The sequence below is a fragment of the Rhipicephalus microplus genome, chromosome 1 (genome assembly GCF_043290135.1).
Source record: "Rhipicephalus microplus isolate Deutch F79 chromosome 1, USDA_Rmic, whole genome shotgun sequence".
Taxonomy (NCBI): domain Eukaryota; kingdom Metazoa; phylum Arthropoda; class Arachnida; order Ixodida; family Ixodidae; genus Rhipicephalus; species Rhipicephalus microplus.
Genome location: NC_134700.1, coordinates 230,232,758 through 230,244,843, shown reverse-complemented (window position 1 = coordinate 230,244,843; position 12,086 = coordinate 230,232,758). Strand labels below are relative to the sequence as shown.

The window sequence follows — 12,086 nt, the reverse complement described above, 5'->3', positions numbered from 1 at the left end:
TGAGCAAGCGACGGTGTGACTTGATGACGTCAAGAAGACGTTACATATTTAAGGATATCTGTGACGTCATAATACTCAGCATGGTGACGTCATCACGTGATAGTAATTATTAGCACGGACATGTTTTATGCCGCGTTTCACCAAGACTTCACTGGGGTGTTTCCGTCACGAAAATGACGTCGAAAAAATTCACACGATCAGATGCTGAAGAAAAACGTTCCATCAACGGAAGTCGAACTCACGACCTCTTGGTTCGCGACAATAGTTCACACTCTCCAGCAGCTTTAAACCAACGCACCTGTTATATAATGTATTTATTTATAGTATATACCTACAGCACCCGTGTGGGGCATTATAGGGTAAGGGGAAGACAAGATTTTGAATACATACCTAAAATACACACACGAAAAGTAATAAATCTTAGAACAATTACTGAAAAAAATCTCGCATTTTGCTCTCTCACAGGACTATTAGCAGGGTGGTACACCCTCCGGGAAGGGTAAGTGAAGTGACACATCATGACCGTGGCCTCCACAATCAATCCCTACAACGCATCGTTGCTACGCGTCCGTCCCACTTGGTGCGTTTCCAATAGAAGAAGCGCGATTTTGTCAATGTCTGAACACCGATAGATGGCAGCCTTAATCCAAGCTGATTGATTGATATGTGGGTTTTAACGGCACATGACCATCATATGAAAATGAGAGATGCCGTAGTGAAGGGCTGTGAAAATTTCGACCACCTGGAGTTCTTTAACGCGCACTCATACGCGAGCACATGGGCCTACAGAATTTTTGCCTCCATCGAAAATGCAGCCACCGCAGCCGGGAGTCAATCCCGCTACCTGCGGGTCAGCAGCCGAGTACCTTATCTAGTTGATTGATTGATTTGTGGGGTTTAACGTCCCAAAACCACGCTATGATTATGAGAGACGCCGTAGTGGAAGGCTCCAGAAATTTCGACCACCTGGGGTTCTTTAACGTGCACCCAAATACCTTATCTAGTAGACCACTGCGGCGGGGCTATGATAGTTTAAATGCGAGGGTGTTAAGAAAAACTGCCGTTGGCAGCAATGATACGATGAATTCAAAAATAAATATTTGTGTCTCAGCAGGAATCCAACCAGAGCATTATGCGTTGGAGCCAGGTATTCCACCAGAGAGCCATGCCAGGTCTTCGAACAGCTTTGGAACCCACAATGCTAGTGAAACCGAAACTGGGGTTGCAGGGCCGGCAATATAATTTTATAAATAGTATGTCCCTCCGTGGTACAGGCGTGATGCAGGGTTAACATCAATTGTAGTTAAGCGCCTTCCGCTGAAGTGGGTTTACGTAGCGCTATCCAGGGCTACCATCCTCGCAAGCACAAGAGAGATAAACGAGAAAAAGGGATTGATTGATTGATCGATATGTGGGGTTTAACGTCCCAAAACCACCATATGATTATGAGAGACGCTGTAGTGGAGGGCTCCGGAAATTTCGACCACCTGGGGTTCTTTAACGTGCACCCAAATACCTTATCTAGTAGACCACTGCGGCGGGGCTATGATAGTTTAAATGCGAGGGTGTTAAGAAAAACTGCCGTTGGCAGCAATGATACGATGAATTCAAAAATAAATATTTGTGTCTCAGCAGGAATCCAACCAGAGCATTATGCGTTGGAGCCAGGTATTCCACCAGAGAGCCATGCCAGGTGTTCGAACAGCTTTGGAACCCACAATGCTAGTGAAACCGAAACTGGGGTTGCAGGGCCGGCAATATAATTTTATAAATAGTATGTCCCTCCGTGGTACAGGCGTGATGCAGGGTTAACATCAATTGTAGTTAAGCGCCTTCCGCTGAAGTGGGTTTACGTAGCGCTATCCAGGGCTACCATCCTCGCAAGCACAAGAGAGATAAACGAGAAAAAGGGATTGATTGATTGATCGATATGTGGGGTTTAACGTCCCAAAACCACCATATGATTATGAGAGACGCTGTAGTGGAGGGCTCCGGAAATTTCGACCACCTGGGGTTCTTTAACGTGCACCCAAATACCTTATCTAGTAGACCACTGCGGCGGGGCTATGATAGTTTAAATGCGAGGGTGTTAAGAAAAACTGCCGTTGGCAGCAATGATACGATGAATTCAAAAATAAATATTTGTGTCTCAGCAGGAATCCAACCAGAGCATTATGCGTTGGAGCCAGGTATTCCACCAGAGAGCCATGCCAGGTCTTCGAACAGCTTTGGAACCCACAATGCTAGTGAAACCGAAACTGGGGTTGCAGGGCCGGTAATATAATTTTATAAATAGTATGTCCCTCCGTGGTACAGGCGTGATGCAGGGTTAACATCAATTGTAGTTAAGCGCCTTCCGCTGAAGTGGGTTTACGTAGCGCTATCCAGGGCTACCATCCTCGCAAGCACAAGAGAGATAAACGAGAAAAAGGGATTGATTGATTGATCGATATGTGGGGTTTAACGTCCCAAAACCACGCTATGATTATGAGAGACGCCGTAGTGGAGGGCTCCAGAAATTTCGACCACCTGGGGTTCTTTAACGTGCACCCAAATACCTTATCTAGTAGACCACTGCGGCGGGGCTATGATAGTTTAAATGCGAGGGTGTTAAGAAAAACTGCCGTTGGCAGCAATGATACGATGAATTCAAAAATAAATATTTGTGTCTCAGCAGGAATCCAACCAGAGCATTATGCGTTGGAGCCAGGTATTCCACCAGAGAGCCATGCCAGGTCTTCGAACAGCTTTGGAACCCACAATGCTAGTGAAACCGAAACTGGGGTTGCAGGGCCGGCAATATAATTTTATAAATAGTATGTCCCTCCGTGGTACAGGCGTGATGCAGGGTTAACATCAATTGTAGTTAAGCGCCTTCCGCTGAAGTGGGTTTACGTAGCGCTATCCAGGGCTACCATCCTCGCAAGCACAAGAGAGATAAACGAGAAAAAGGGATTGATTGATTGATCGATATGTGGGGTTTAACGTCCCAAAACCACCATATGATTATGAGAGACGCTGTAGTGGAGGGCTCCGGAAATGTTGACCACCTGGGCTTTTTTAACGTGCACCTAAATCTGAGCACACGGGCCTGCAACATTTCCGTCTCCATTGGAAATGCAGCCGCCGCAGCCGGCATTCGATGCCATGACCTGGGGTCAGCAGCCAAGTACCTTAGCCACTAGACCACCGCGGAGAGGCGAGAAAAAATGAAGACAGGGAGGTTAACCAGATGCTAGTATCCGGTATGCTACCCTACACTGGGGTTGGAATTAAAAATTACCTAAGAGAAAAAACTTGAGTTAAAAAATAAATAAGAGAAAAAACACGGACGCACATGCACACACAAAATAAGTCCACTCATAAGCATTCCGACAGGCCAGTAATTCGCAAGAAGCCCAGTGGCGCTTGCATGGTCTTCTTCTGTGATGATGATGAGTCAAGCACTATGGTCAGGTTACGGCTATGGTAATACGCTTGATGCTGTTGGCACCGTTACACAACTGTACACAAGTCGTTGTAAAAACATATGCGACTCTTGGACATATGCCTGTACATACATTCGTGCATATCTTTAGCATCATTTTGTAACGTTTCGCTCAATATTATTAAAAGTAAATTGCACCACAGTGCATATCTTTAGCATCATTTTGTAACGTTTCGCTCAATATTAATAAAGTAAATTGCACCACAGTCACTTTCCCTCCGCATGCTTTGCTTAACGCCGATTACCTCGGTACGTGGGATCTGCCGGATTTTTCTTTTTGCACTCTGACGGATAAGTGCAGCAGCTACCACGACCGTTTGTTTAATCCTTTATCATGTACGTTAGTCATCGCGATAATGATCTACTATCAAACGTCACTGTGCGTACATTCAAGTTAAACGACGCTATAGCAGCCAAACCAATAGTCAATATGCAAGCTCTCTTTTGTCGGAATACAGTAAACATTCAAGTACTTTTGCATAATCACACGTTTTACTTTAATGTTAAACGTATACCTATACGATTAAGGGATCGATTATATTTCTTACGTCACTCGTGTTAACACTGCTGAAGCCAAACACCAACTTGCGTGTTTATTGAAAAATGGGAGAGTTTTTTCCTTTAAAAGATACAGAAAGAAAACTAGTAGATTGACTGGACGTCCCTTCTTGCCAAGTGGGGAGGCACCGGTCCTCTTAGAGGATAGGGGGGACGTTGCTACACTACCAGAATCGTTCGCAGTGTCTCATGGTTTCCGGTCGTGCAAGTAGCAGTTACTTTAGGCTTTGTGCACTCAGTACGTTGGTCTATCAGTCCCCCTAAACCACCCTTATACGGCCACTTTTACTTCTGTAGTGTGCAAATAAAAGCGCGTGTTCAGATCCGTTAGCAGCGCTTAACGATAATTCACACATTAGGAAGCCTGCACGGTCATTCTCTCTTTATCGAATGCAGAACGTTGCCTTAATCAGTGGTGTAGGTCAGAGCGGCCGCCAGTGCGTGCCCGTCACTGCCGCAATGTCGGGTTCTTGCGATTTCGTCGCGTGAATCACCCGTGAATCACCCGTGAATCACCCGTGACAACTGGTTGTGCGGCGTTACGCGAAGAAGGCTTAAGTGGACGTCGTGTAAGCAGGGTTTGTGGAGGCACGCGACATCGAAAGTCTTGGAGAGCACAGAACGGCACGAGACGAAGATGACGGGGGAGGATGCGCAGCGCACCGTATAGCCACGTCTTCACGCTGGCCCTAGCAAACCGGAGCGGTCCGGGTAATAACCCAGATTGCGCGGGATCGCTCAACCGTTACTCTGCGCCCCGCACTAAGCGCTCGCGCTTACGGGGGCGTGCCGTGCCTCGGCGCCAGCGCCATATAGCACGCCCGCCTCTTCCCTGTCGACGCTGCTTTTGATGTCTCCTTCGTCTCTGCTTTTCTACTTGTACAGTTTTGCTTTTTCGCCCTACCTTCTGCGCTTCTTCGTTTTTCGAGGTGCTCGACCTGCTTGTTGGGATGGGGATGCAATTACTGAGTAGAAAACCTCGTCGCGCACACGCGTATAGTTCGTTAATTTCTCAGACGCTATGAGTACCGTTCCCATATCTCGGTTTACGTAAGTATACTCTGTGCGTGTCCACGTGCGAGTGCGCGCGTGTGTGTCTGCAAACATTTGCCGAGTGAAGCCACAAAAGCTGCCACTTGGTGTCATTTACTTACTTGCCGGCTTGATAGTTAATGCCCTCAGTGTTGCCCCAGGGGCACCAGCCCCACAATTTAAACGCCCAGTCCATACTTTCGTACCACCCATTTTCTGAGATCTTTTTCTCGCTACGGAGCACGAGAACAACGATTGTAAAGATACCAGAGGTGCTTCGACGCTTTTTCTCCTTGTGACGTATCTCTTTTTGTGACGCCGGTTGCTGTCGATAAAACGACAGCAACGAATGTGGGATTTCAGTTGACACCAATGAAACGCACCTGGCGAAAAACCGCGGATTTCTGAGCATGTATGAAACGGGTCTGTGGTGGATGTACCCGCGAATGGCGATACGTAAAACGCCAGAAGTGACCCAGAAACGCAAAAGATTCAGCCCGTTTGCTGTAAGCGCAATGAGAGGGTATGTGCTCGAACGTGCCCCCCCCCCCCCCCCCAGAAATATTCATATATTCATTTATTTGAAACATCTTGCAGGACTTTACCGGTCGTTCTTATAAGGAAACGCTTAATCAGATGAGCCTAAAGGGCAAAAATTGAGTGACAGTACAATAAATAAAAATCTACTAAATTTAGCTGTAATACAAAAACGTGTTGAGGACTTGTTGAAGAAATAAAAGGTATTAATATTAAAAATAGCAATGCAAGAATTAACGATGTAGTAAATATTTAGATTATATCCTTAAAGAGAGGATTCATTGCAGATTACCCAAAATTTAGAATGTAGGCTTCAAATTCACCTTACTTTTTACAGGGACACAATATTTTCATTCCAACATTAAAAAAAGCTCATATATCAAGACTATTACCAACGGTACAATCATTTTTGCAGACTTCATTATGGGTGGGGGTGAAAAACGAACATACAGAACGTACCAGTTTCATTGGTCCGCATTAGGCGATATGTACAGTTTAGTTACAGCCCTGTAAATAAAAAAAAATAAGCGCACTGAATAACTATGACCTGATAAAGCTAAGCGATTTGCCACATTATTACCACGAAAGTGTTTTATGTCGGGGAGCACCACGGCTTCGCTGACGTAGTTCCGTCACGAAAGTGTGCAAAATGCACCGAGAGATTGGAAAAAAATAAATACTGGAAGGCAGACATAAGTGACGCGGAATCAAACCGGCAGCCTCTCGATTCTCGGCGCACGGCGCTAACCACGACACCAGAAAGCGTAAGTTATCTAAAGTTCCAACGTCAAGCGACAAGCCCTTTTTATACATATATACCGTTTAACAGTACTCAGAGCTTCAAAAATTTAACGCATTTTTCGTTATCACTGGCAAGATGGCGCAACGGGCTCGCGTTGGGCGCGCTGTAAAGGTATAGCCGCCTCCACTAAGCGCCGCCTTGACGGAGTGCGGTCTCTCGTGAGCGCGCGCTTATCAGACTCGTAATTTGGGATATGACGAAGGTCACTTCGCACGCTGCACTGCCACGTTTACGAAAGAAAAAAAAACTATGCAGAAAGAAGTGGGACAGTTGTTCACGCTTGTCCTGTCTTTACTCGTTCGCTAGTTGAGTGCGTATTTGTTTCTGTTTTAACAGCAAGTTAAGTGCCCCGCTGTGACATGATGTTTGTCCGTGCTCGTCCTGTGTATGCTAATTTTGTGGGCGCAGAGGCGTGCGTTGAAAGTTTTGAGCTGCTTGCCATTTTTAACGTGACTTCGCAATTTGTTGCTGTTCTTCAAACGATGCGCAACGAATGTTCGTTACCTCTGTAAACATATTTCACACTTTCGTAATATACGAATTCCTAGTATGGGGGGATCAGCTACGTTTTTTTTTTTGTATACTGAAGCGCTTCCTGTACGCTGCTAGTATTAGTGGTTATATTATAAAGTAGCTTTCGGACATACTATCACAATTTAGGGCTTTCCAGAGGAGCCGCGATGTGGCGGTATAGGTCCCGGCCTTACTGTCCTGTCCTGGCAACGCCTTCGACTTTTTATTATAATTTTTTCCAAACTAAATCAAGCCCTGCACACAAAATTATTTTCCTGTAGAGTTTCTGGGAATCGCGTAGATGGCCACCTGAAAACTACACATACTCCGCAGTAGGGGTCCTTGCATTCCACAGAGCCTTTACAAAAGCGCCAGCCAACACGGTGCACGAGGAATGAGCGACAGACGGCCGGGGTGTGTGTGAGCGTGTGTTGAACGGCCGGCGTGGTAAAAAGCCTGAACAGCTGATGGCATATGTAGTGGCTATGATTGACATTGACTCGGGAGTGTAGCTGACAAATGTTCTTTGTACCAACAAATGTTTTCGATGGAGGCGGAAGGATGCTGTAAGCCCGTGTGCTCAGATTTGGGTATACACGTTAAAGAGCCCCAGGTGGTCTAAATTTCCGGAGCTTTCCACTATACTGCGTCTCCCATAATCAATTTGGTGGTTTCGGGACGTTCAACCCCACATATCAATCAATAAGTTTGTACCAACAAATGCTTCGGTAATTGGGCCAGATAGCGGGAAACGCCAGAAGCCTCACTACATAAGTAGTTATTAACAGCAGGCTGTATTTTGCTGTCGTTGAAAGACGCCGTGAGCTGAAGAGCGCCTAAGCTATGTCCTTACGTAACGCGTCCTGGGGTGATGCTCATACAAGAAGCAATCAAAAGCAAGTGAAAACAAGAGAGAGAGAGATAGAGAGAGAAAGAGAAATATATCGCACTTGCGACATACGCAGAAGTTAGGTTCCGTTTTTGTTCTTCCACTCGCCTCGCTGGTTGCGCGACATTTGATGCTGCTGCCAAGGAAGCTTAAGACGTGATTTGTCATCTGCTGGCACCTTGAGGAGAGGATCGCTCGGACATATATTTAGATAGGTATGTTTTATTCGTTTCTCTTCTCCCTTCTCCTGTCTTTGCACCCCTGGTTTTATACGATAACTCCCCATTCAAGCACTCTTGCAATCCACACAAAACACAGGAATATTTTTCTCCTCGGCTCCCGGTTGGCTGCCGTTGAAGGTGGCAGGCACGCAGTCCTTCCTCCTTGGATCTTCCTCGAACCACCGCCTCTTGTCACAACTCAACTTCGTTCACCCCAGTCCTGGAACGTTCGACGTCTGGCGTCGACGAGCTGTGGGAAAGCGCCTCGTAAGAACGTGCCTGCAACGCGGGGCTGACAGGCCAACAGTATAATTGGCCAGTGTATCAATGCCACCCCTGCCGTTGGTTTAGGTTGCTACAGCGGAGCGCAAGTGCACCTTCCACCCTTGCAGCCGGATTCTGCTCTTGTCTCAATCAAAGCGCCACCACTAAGCCCCTTGGACAACGTGGGTCTTCGCATCCTTTATGACCTACAGACAGCCACCGTTCCGCCAATTCAGTGACACCACTTCTGTCATGGCGTGGGCTCACCATCAGCGGGACGGGTAACAATATGAATGTATTTTGCGAACGCACCAAGTTTGAACCCAACACGCAGCTATTCAAGAGATAGATATATTCTAGCCAAAAACTTTGAAAGTGCAGCCTCTCCGGTGGCGTCATCAAGGAAAGTGTTATTAATCCAGTGAGACGTAAGAATGATGCGTGTCGGTGCTGATTCGTCTGCTGGGGCTAACGTGACGCTTTCCAACCTCCTCTCCCCCAGCGATGAGCAGGGAACCGGGCATGTTTTTGGTTAGCCTCCCTGCCATTTTCAGTTTTGTTTCCTTCCTTCGTTGTGCGGGCAAGATTGTCACTACGTTGTTTTGCCAGCCAATACTGTGCGTTTTACGGCTGCCACATAAACTCACCTTAACCTTCCTGTTAATCTTGCTAGTCACATCGCATATCCGTGAGGAAGTATAAATAAATTTTATCAAACATCATAGATGAGGCCCAGTTGGTATTGCCAGTGCATGCAAACAAGGCGCCTTTTCGTAGACTCTGACTGCAGAATGGGACATCCTTGTACAATGAAGGTTTGAAATGATCTATACCATAAGAAATTTGCAGGAGACTAACGTGTTTACCTGTCTGGAGATATCGTTGGCTTATATAGTTATTGACCATTATTGTAAAGACCTTTACTGCATATACGTGGACGATCACCAGGACAATGCCCACTGTTACTACTATTGGTACTCTATTTGTTATACTAACTATACTGAGGTATTTCCCCCTATATCATCTTTCACTCTTCTAACCTTTATTTCACAGCACAGGGTGACTAGTCTGTCTAATTACTAACTAACCTACACGTCATTACATCCATTGATCCTCGCCCTCCAGCTTTAACACTACAAATGGTCCTTATTATTTTTCTCAAATACTGTTGGTATTTTTCACATGAGAAAGATAGGATAATATATTTCTTGTGTACTCATATTTCATGATCATGACTGCAATACACTTTTCAGTGTGCATAGATGCCAACGGAAGCAATCGATGAAAAGCATTAGGTTATGAAACGTAAATACTTATATTTGTTGACCGCAGCTACTTGTGCACCGTCAACGCTGGCAGATTACTCCACCATTTGATAAAAGTACATGATATATGTCAACAGCCTGGACGTGTCGACAGAAAATAACAAGCAAAACGTTACGATTTTCGAGAGAACGAGCTTCTAGCTTCCCCGCATGGAACCTGTAAGTTAGGACAAAGTTTTTTCTTTCAAAAGCGTGCCGGCATCAGTTATTAGATGCTGCGGAGACCCGCTGGGAGATTAACGAGCGAGGCGATCTTGCGTCGCGACAGCCTGCTTGGTTCGGTGCAGTTTGCTACGACGCTACACACGCACAGGGCATGTACGCTGTGCTCGCAAACGGCGTCGACCTGCTTTTTCCACAATGGATGACTGCGTAAAACCAAATGCTAACCCCGGCCAGTCGATGAGACGTCTAATGGCGAAAAGCAGCGCTACGCCTTCATCTGACTGCGTTTGTCCGCACACATTGCGACACGCTTTTACAGCCATTGAGCAGCCACTATTCCTGCGAGCGGCCTACCGAAATGAGCCAGGATTAGGGCCTTTAAACTATTACGCGCCACCGAATTTTCAAGCTTCGTAATTACGCCGCTCGGCCCTTTTTGAAGTCGTCGAAATGTTAGTCCTAATCCCCACCCCTCTATCTCCTTCTCTCTGCCTTTCTTTATAATGCACTGTGAAATTCGTCATTCTACTTTACAATCACCATGTCGGCAGGTATCGAACTAATTTTATAATAATGTATACTTACTTCGCTTTTGATGATTACGCTGCTTCGTTTGAATTTTCACGCTCTGAAGTAGCTATATTTACTTAGACCCTAGAGCTGTATTGAGCTATGCTCGCGGAGACAAAGACATCAAGAGTTGGCCTGTTCGGCATAAGGTTACACGAAGCAGCGTTCTGGTTCCGCCATGTGATATCGAAAATGGCCTTGGAGAATTCGACGTGAAAAAAAAAATCTAGGGCGCTTTTATGCTGGGCGCACCTGTTTTAAAGCAGGTGCGCCCAGTATTGTACTCACAATTGCGAGTACAAGTACTTAACTATGTTGCATTTCAAATCGCAGCATGTGCTTTTTTGTACGTAATCAGTCACGTAATCTCCTTACCGAACCCCCGCCATTACGTTTATTGCGATAGCTACAGCGGAAGTACTGCCTGGGTGCACCTCGTGGATGCTTTTATGGAGAAGTCACTGTCGGATCGAAATTCGCGGATTATCTATTTATTTATAGAAAGTATCGCAGCTACCTACGAGGCCCGTTTTTGTCGCCAGAAGCAGTCATGTCGTCAATTGTCCTATAGCAACAATATTAGTGAGATCTAACAGACAATCATGCCAAGGAAAGCATTCGGTATGTTATATGACGTAACCGTAATGTAAATGTAACGAAAGAAAAGTGGATGAAAAGATAACTTGCCATGGGCAGGGACCGATCCTGAAACCTTCGAATAACGCTCGAAAGTCATAGGTTTGGAACCTGCTCCCGGCATGTTATCTTTTCATCCACTTGTATTTCTTCAAATTTACATTACAATTACCTTTATAAACCACCCCCTACATACTTTCCTTGACATGATTGTCTGTTAGATTGCATTATTATTGTGTCTAATGAAGAAAACTTGCCATCAAATGGAACTTCTTTCCTTCACTTACATCAAGGTACCTATTTATTGTGTAATTTTAAGCAAATGCGCATTGTCATAACGAACCTGCGCTCAACTGTATGGGAAACGTAATAAAGGAACACTAAAGAGGAACAGGAATTTTCGCGCATTAATATCGTAGAATTTCCCAATGACGAGAACAACTCTCTTACCTCGACAAGGCGCTTTGTAAGCAAAAAAAAAAAAAACGGGCGAAAAGAAAAAAACGCGGCTGGAGACGCCACTTTAAGTCAACACTGTGACGTAACAGATTTTGAAGGCATTTACTGTGTCCTACATAGCTTCTAATGAAAGAAACTACCACAGATTGTTAACTGTGGCTGCCATACACGCATACTATACGATTATTCTGAAAATTTCATGAATGTAATGTTGCAAAAACGCAAAAAATACATTTTTAATATTACGTCACTCGTGGAGCTTGAAGCTTCAACCTTGTTTCATACGCTAACAATTATCTGAGGTGAAAATACAGCATTAGAGTTATCAGAGTGCAGTTTCTCGATTTGATCTTTACCTAAATCAAGTCATTGTTTCTGTTTAGTGTCTCTTTCACGTAGTTGCTTATACTGATAAAATTTCGAACGAAATTTCTTCGCTCGCAACTCCAATAAAACTTTGCATATATCGTATTCAACTTTCCATACGTGTCACATTTCAGCCACCGTTATTTAGATAATGTGCATAGATCGAAGTGTTTAATTGAAATACGAGATACCCATTATTTAGGAGATATGTTGTCAGGTATAGTCCGAAAGAAAAAGCTTTCAAGTTATCAAGAGGTAATAA

At 45.1% G+C, this 12,086-nt stretch overlaps 1 protein-coding gene across 1 annotated transcript in view; it reads right to left on the bottom strand.

Moving 5' to 3' along the window:
* The window catches only part of LOC119159555 (neuronal acetylcholine receptor subunit alpha-10), a 149,617-nt gene that overhangs the window by 57,790 nt on the left and 79,741 nt on the right, over window positions 1-12,086 (bottom strand).